Genomic DNA, 7,880 nt, shown 5'->3' on the forward strand with positions numbered 1-7,880 from the left:
AGAATTAATTATAGTGTGTGTTTGTAGAGCCATTCTACTAGCAGGAGCTTGGCAGCTACAGGACCTGTAGTGAGAGGGTAAGGTCTGCCACAACCTGGCACACACACACACACTTGATCTATAACAACTCATAATGAGAATGTCCTGACCTTAGCAAGTACATAGAGAAATATCTATGATTTGTGAAGAAAATGAGCCACGCGCTACTATTCTTTTTGCCTATGCAAAATCTAATTGTCCAATCAGAAGCATTGATCATATGTCATAGACAATAGGTGAAATAGACCTACTCACCAAAATGTTCTTGCCAGCATTTTTCGTCGTATAGGATCTGTTAGTGAACATGACTGCAGTGCACAGTGTTTAAAATATATGCATGGGTATTACAGTTTTTGTAATTTCTTAGAACAAAATAATTAGAAATGTAATCGATGTCTGCGGCTTTCAGGAGCGTTATCAACAAGAGGCACATGCACATGTCCATCCATCCATCATTGACTTTGTGTGGAAATGGCTCGTGTTCTGAGGCCGAGTGTGGCCAGGTGCGTTCTCGCCTAGGCCTGAGATATAGCCTAGGAATGGGCACATTGATTCATGACTTTATAACGATTTAGTTACTGATGGTCTCAGATAATGGATTAGGTCAACAAGATACCAATAGATGAATACGTATTATGATTTGAACTATACATTATTTTAGTCCAAAGGTGAGCCTGGTGATTCCAGCTGGCGCACAACCTCGGTCCAGGCCACAGAACACGTGTGCACAGACGGCCGACACGTGCAGAGCTGATTCTAGAATTAGAATTTCTTGCATATCAAATGAACACGAAAATGATCACCTATACAAACTTTGTCAATGCAAACTGGACTAAAGATTTAAAACATAAGTCTCATTGTGTGGTGTGAGGAAACAACTTGGCCTATCCAGTAAAATCAACAATCTGCTTTTGACAGTGACACTGAATGGATACAAAGTAACTAGCCATGCTTTGTTTTGTTGGATTTAACATTTCAGAATAGGCCCTTTTCACGATGACGTCATCTAACTTCCGCCTTTCCGCGTAGCAGGTTAACTTCACTTCCGTTCGCCCGTAACCTGAGACTTCTCAACGAAAATACAACCGTTGACCACTAACTAGCAAGCTAGCTACTTGAAGAAATTCCAAAAGGTACGTTTAAGTTAAATTAGTAAAGTTAAGAGTAATAATGTTTACGTATATGCAATGGTTTGTAACTTGCTAACGTTATTGTTAATTCATAATTGTTCACTGCCTTAGTTACTTAAAAGTGGGCTAACGTTAGCTAACAACAACTTAGTACCAGATACCGATAACGTTAAAGGTAGCGTTACATTGCTGCCTGGCTGTAATGTAACAAGTTTACTTAGCTAGCTATCTAACCCTTTGTTAGGCAGTTAGTTTATTCATGAATGTATAGTAACTCACCTATTCAAATACTGTTGTGCATGATAGCTAGATAAATATTGATTCCTGGTCAAAGCTGAATGTTAAAAAAATCTCCTCAGCTCAGCAGGGAGGACACTCTTAAGACCCAGGCCATCGCCCGGCTGAGGATTTTAGTCGAGAGGGCCATACGGAGGGTGAAGGAGTACCATATCTGGGATGGGCTTGTTCCTCTTTCCACAGTGGGTTCAGTGAATCAGCTGTGGGCCATCTGCTGCCTCATGTCGAACTATCAGGGACCTCTTGACATTAAAGGAGACAAACCAGTCTGATGTTTTTGTCAACTGGAAGTTGTATATTTCCTGAGTAAGCTAGATGGGCTGTAAATAGAAGTACTTTTATATTACTGTATTGTATGTACAAAAAAATGTAAATATGAATTAACTTTGTTGGTAATTTAATTGATCTAATGTTATACTGTATGTTTTTGTTAAGGGTAATAACTTTTTCATAGCTATTAATGAACCTAATGTGATATATTGTAAAAATATCCAACTATTAACCATGTTATGTGCTTATGTGTCATGGCACTGATGGAACTATTAAATATATGTTTGCAAGCAACTGCTTCCAATCCTTTTTGATTTTGGTAAGAGCATTTACAACATCGCAATCCTTTTCAAGATTTGTATTTCAATACATAGATATACAGTATATAACACAATTAAGTTCATTTGCAGTTAAAGAAAAACATGTCGACATTTACATCACAATCCTTTTCAAAATGTGTGTTTCAGTACATAGGAGATATACAGTATATGACAAGTTAATTTGCAGTTAAAGAAAAAAATGTCAAAGGTTCACCTTCCACATTTACCTTAACACTATTTACACATAAAATTCTGCCTTATGTTTTATAACTTAAGAAGACATCCATGTAGATGTTATAATAGAAATGATCAAGCTTCTGTCGCATTGAGTGGATAATCTCCTCATCCCTAAAGATTCTCTCAACTGTGAAGTCAGTGCGGGTATCTGTAATGAAGTCACACCACTGAAGTCCGCTTAAGGCGAGTTGGCCTTGAACCTGATAGTAGTATTTGTGGCTCTTCTTAAGGCAGGCCTGGCCTTTAACTGTGATCAGGTGTTTAACTTGGGTAACATTTTCAACATCGCAACTCTTAACCTCAGCAAGACCAAATGGTGGTGCTTCTGTTGGGCAGAAGACTTTAGCATCCGGGCTGGCTGCAAGGTGAGGTGAATCAGGGTGGATGATGACCCCGCATTGTTTCAGAGAGACATCACAAAAATCAGAATATTGCCTCAGTATCTCAGGTTCCAGATCCAACCCTCTTCTCATAGCAGCTGTCTGAGGAGTTCCTCTCAGAATGCGGGTTGCCAAAGCCTTGGCAGACAACTCCCCACGAACATGGCATATTTCACGGAATCTGCTGGCTGTCAGTCGGGGTTTGCGTACCTGGCTCCACAGCTGGCATTCTGACTGCATTCTTGTTTCTGCTTCAATAGCAGCAGACATCTCCTCTGACACAATCAGGCTGTCCAAATGACATTGTTGTATGTAGTTGGGCTCAAAATCAATGGGAAATTTTAAGTTGTAACCTTCAATAGGCAACTGAGGAAACTCACTGGCACCAGGGTGTTTAATAATATCTCTACTTAATTCTAGAGGGCACTGGTAAGAAAGCACAGACCCAAATGGCACAGGGCCAAATTTAGAGTCCACCAAATTAAGGCCCTCAAGCCCGTGCAGCAATTTGCAAATCCCTGGTTGTGGACGGATGTCTTTCAGTTTCTCAGCACTGGCCATGACGTGAGGATCCGGAATAGGCCCTGGCATGAAAGTGAGATATGTCAAGTTTAGATTTCATTAAATGCCACCTTATCTTTTTCACTAAAAAAGACAACCACACTCATCCAGTCTCGTACATGCTTCTAATACAAATAAAAAAATATCCACTGAAAGTCTATATAAAAAGTAACAAATAATAATCACTTTTATGTTTGTATTATTTTAGAAATGCACTAAAGTCTTTGTGCTCTAGTACAGGCGGGGGGCTCATTCAGACTCACCATCATAGGCTCGGTACAGTGTGCACTTCACACCAGCTCTGACACTTGTTTTTTTCTTAGCCGCTGGTTTACACACCGCCATATCATTGGTGGCCTCTGGTACAATTCCCTGTGATATAATAATGATGAACAATACATTGTCAAAAGTCAATACAAACTGCAAAGTTCTGCATCAGTGTAACAAATAATGTCTGACCTGTGTCCTAGGCCGGTGCCAGGTCTGCAGTGCGCTGGTGCATGACAGAGGCAATGGCACTGTCTTAAAGCCCATGGTAACATAGTGAGCACTTTGAAAAAGAAGTGCTACTATGTGATTACATAGTGCTTTCCCAGCAGAGCAGGAACATGACATGTGATTGAGTACCACAGGAACCTCTGCAGAGTCTAGTGTAACCTGTTCATAGAGACATAACAATTAGTGCTGTACTTACAAAACATTTTTTCTGCGTTTCATTATAAACTACTGTACACAATTTTCAAAACCCAATTTCTTTTTTTAATTAAGAAAAATTGGCTGTTCTGAAACCTTTGACAAGTAGTGCCAACACTTATCGAAAATTTGAACATTTTGAGTTATCACAGAATCTTTCCCAGTCTTTATTGCCGTCAACAACCCACATCGGTTTGTAAGAATTTCGTTGTGTATTAAGTTTAATGATACAAAATCAGAGCTCAGACTGAGAAACAAACTGATCCACAGTGGAACTTTGTGGAATCATTCTTATTAAATCTGCAACCGCAGCAAAACACAACAAAAGAAAACTTATCTATCTTAACCTATCTTATCATAATGTTAGAGAACTGTTTATCTGAGAAACCTGAAGCCGATGAGCCTCCTCATTTTTCTTCATGGACCTGTAACATCGCCCTCTCACTGTCACCTCACCGTTAACTACACTTGAGACTGTTTCAATACAGTGATTGGGAGAAAGGGCGCAGCATTAGCCATTAATACATTACTGACTCTTATCTTACGGTCGATACAAACAGCAGTAATATTAAAAAGAGGCTGCAAAACAGAAACTTCGTCAGCTCATAACCTTCGCTAGCATAGGGCTAATTTAAGCTAAATAAAGATAAACACGTACCTTCATAATCAAACAGGTAACCTTCAACGAAGAACTTGTAGCCTTTATCAAGCTTCGATCTTGAAGTAAGGGACCACTTGTCAGCAAGTCGTTCTACGTCGTTAAGTCGTATTGGTGGCAGATGTGAAAGGGACTGGGTGAACTCCATAATGATGTGCTACTAGCTAAGCGTTCCTAAGCGACACCGGATGTAAACATAACCTGCATCGCGGCAGAACGGAAGTTGTCTGACGTCACGTGAAAAGGGCCTATTGAAACTTGGTAGAAATAGGCGATATGCACAGGCGAGCATGACGTATTTCCGGTTAAATCTCAGGATGGATGTAAACTTCCGGTTATCGTAAAATAATGTGCTACCGTATGCTAGCATTGAATGCTTGTCGTCAAAAACATCCGAAACGGTTAATTTTCGTCGTTGTTGTTGTTTATCTTAATGTTTATGTTTTTACTTGTAATACTTCGTCTTGACTTATAATACGATGACGTGTAAACGTACGAAAGTGTCCTTTCAAAAACGGGATGACAGCTCTTCCAGCCATCACTGCTGTGTGCCGCAATGTACAGTGTCTGCCAGATGCAATTATTCTGTTCGTTTTTTTTTTTACTTTTCCCAAAGACAGTGAATTACATAAACGGTGGGTGATTAACATTCGACGAGTCAACTTTCTTAAAACAAACACACGAGTCTGCAGCCGACACTTTCTAAGTGAAGATGTGATAGAGCCTCCGACTCCAGCTGGGCGCAGACGTCTGAAGAAGGGAGCTGTTCCAGTGCTGTTTTAATGGAACAATTTCAGTGTTCCAGCCCCACGGCCCGGAGTTTGGGAAAGGACCGAGCGTCCCAACACAGAAACCATGAATAATCCGTCTGTGGAATTGGACTGTCCTCCTGACCATGACTACCTTAACATCACTGAACCTGCTGCGCTGGATATGTCCCTTGACCACAATGAAGAACTTAGTGTAGAGATAGCAAGGCTCCGAAATCAAATTGAGGAGATAACTATCAGCAGCAAGTTCTGCTTGGAGCGGTTTGCTGGATCTGATGATGACATAAGGTTTTTCACAAGGTAAATTAAAATGTCCAATGTGTTTAATATATAGGCCTATGTATTTGAGCTGTCAACAATGACTAGTATTATTATCTGTTTAAATGTTGCATGTGTGGTGTGTGTTGTTGTAAGCTACTGGAAACCTTGAATTTCCCTCGGGATGAGTAAAGTATCTATCTAAAACTATCTAGATCTAGGCTATCTACTAGCGCATTAATTGTATTTTTAAATACAGAGAAGAGCAGTAAGCAAAAGGACTGACATGTGCGTGGTCCAGTTTCTGACCTTAGTGCCAAATGTTCTAAGATGTTGTATAACTGTCAATAAGGATGCTAACATGCTTGCAATTTAATGTTGTGTATGGACACTTAACATATAGAAATGTTTTTTTAGTTTTTCACACTATCGTCATGGCTGAGCTGGCCAAAAAGAAGCAGAAAGCTAGGAAAGCATTGTCGGAGGAACAGAGAAAGAGGAAACGGCAGGCTGACCGAGCGAGGAGTCAGACACTAGTAAACATAGGAGCTGCCAAATATCTATATGTAGGGGGAGCTCTATAGAGAAAAAAAGCGAAGAAATGACCAAAACTGCATAGCGCTCCTTTAATATTACAATGTTGTAAATAAGACAGTTGACAAAATAAATTTTAAAATGATTGTACAATAATTAATGTGTCTGTTCAGTTACTTTTCATAGAGAGGTATTTTGACATGTATGTGTTAAAGAAAAACAAATCACATCTCTCTTTCAGGGAGCTTAATACAGTGCTGTCTCGGCAAATGCGCTGCACGAAAATGTCATCGTGGGCACAGACAACAAAATCACACCATTCCATGCCTGTGATGAGTAACTGTCCCTGGACTTGCCAATAATAACAATGGCTTTCCTTCAATTTGTGTAGGCCATGATAAAATCTCAGGAACTTGCAGTCTATGTAGCTGGCTACATTTGGGCATTTCATTTCAACTAGACCAAATGATGGTCGCTCAAGTGGGTCATATACTAGGCTAGAGAAAAATCTTAATCTGACAAAGTGTGGGCTAGTCGTGCATCCGGATGCACCCAGCCAAGGTGCGTCCGGATGCACGACTAGCCCACACTTTGTCAGATAAAGATTTTTTTGAACTGCATAGTCCTTCAATGCACCTGCTTCCATTTCCAGCCCCCTTTTCATTAGTGGTGTTTGTCTTGTCCCTCTGATAATTCTTTCTGCCAGTTTTTCTGCTGTGCTTGTACCTCTAACATGGCTTACCTCCCGGAAATGTGAAGCAGTCACTCTCTCCTTCCTCAGTGAATGCCACTCAGGTGTTTCACTTTGGCATCTGGTTGCTTCCTCAATCAGGTGTGACTGTGACAAAGTCACAGACAGAGAACTGAGGTGAAGCTTTTCTTGATCCGTCATGATCTCGTATGAACAGTCTGTTGGATGTAAATGGTAACCGTCCAGTGGCACTTTTGGGAACGGTGGTGCATCCTCATGGATGACAACACTGTCAGGTGGAGGTGGTGGGTGTTGATATGATAGGATACTGCCAGTTTGTACCTTGGCAAAAATGGAGTCCACGAGTGGTTTGTCAGATGTGATGTTCATTCTGCAGATAAGGGGAAGAGAGTCTGGTTCCATGTCAGCATAGGCAAGTAGTGGGTTGAGGGTTGATGGGTCTGGTAGCTCACCGCTGTAGCCCTTGTAAAGTGTAGATCTGGAATAACAATATCAGGAAAAGTAAAGGGTTCACTAGGAAATACACCAGAATCTAACAGCGATTAATAACATTTATTTCGCAACACATTGTAGTCTGCCTATTTCATTGGACTCTGCATACCTAATTCCGCTTAGGCATCTGGTTTTGGGCTTCACTACAACCATGGCATCCACAGGTCCTGGCTTCACTCCCTATTTATTTATGAGATGGTATTAGGAGAGATGCTAGTATGCATGTGACACTGTCTGGTATTGAAATGATACAAACCATTGTTCGTGGTTTATGCCACTTCTGCTCTGTTTCAGTGCACGAAAGTACAGGAGGGACGACAGACATGCCACATTCAGAGTAATGGGCAGTCTGATATAGTAATGCAACCAAATGATTGCATATCCCACACCCAGCCACACAGGAACAGTAGCTTTTAACAAGCACAACTGGCTGTGAATCACGCAATGTCATCTGAAATACACAGAAGCATAATATGTAAAGCATGGTTAACCTGAAGCAGGACGGAGTCATGACTTAAAACACCAAAGC

Source organism: Coregonus clupeaformis, chromosome 26 (genome assembly GCF_020615455.1).
Source record: "Coregonus clupeaformis isolate EN_2021a chromosome 26, ASM2061545v1, whole genome shotgun sequence".
NCBI classification, from domain to species: Eukaryota; Metazoa; Chordata; class Actinopteri; order Salmoniformes; family Salmonidae; genus Coregonus; species Coregonus clupeaformis.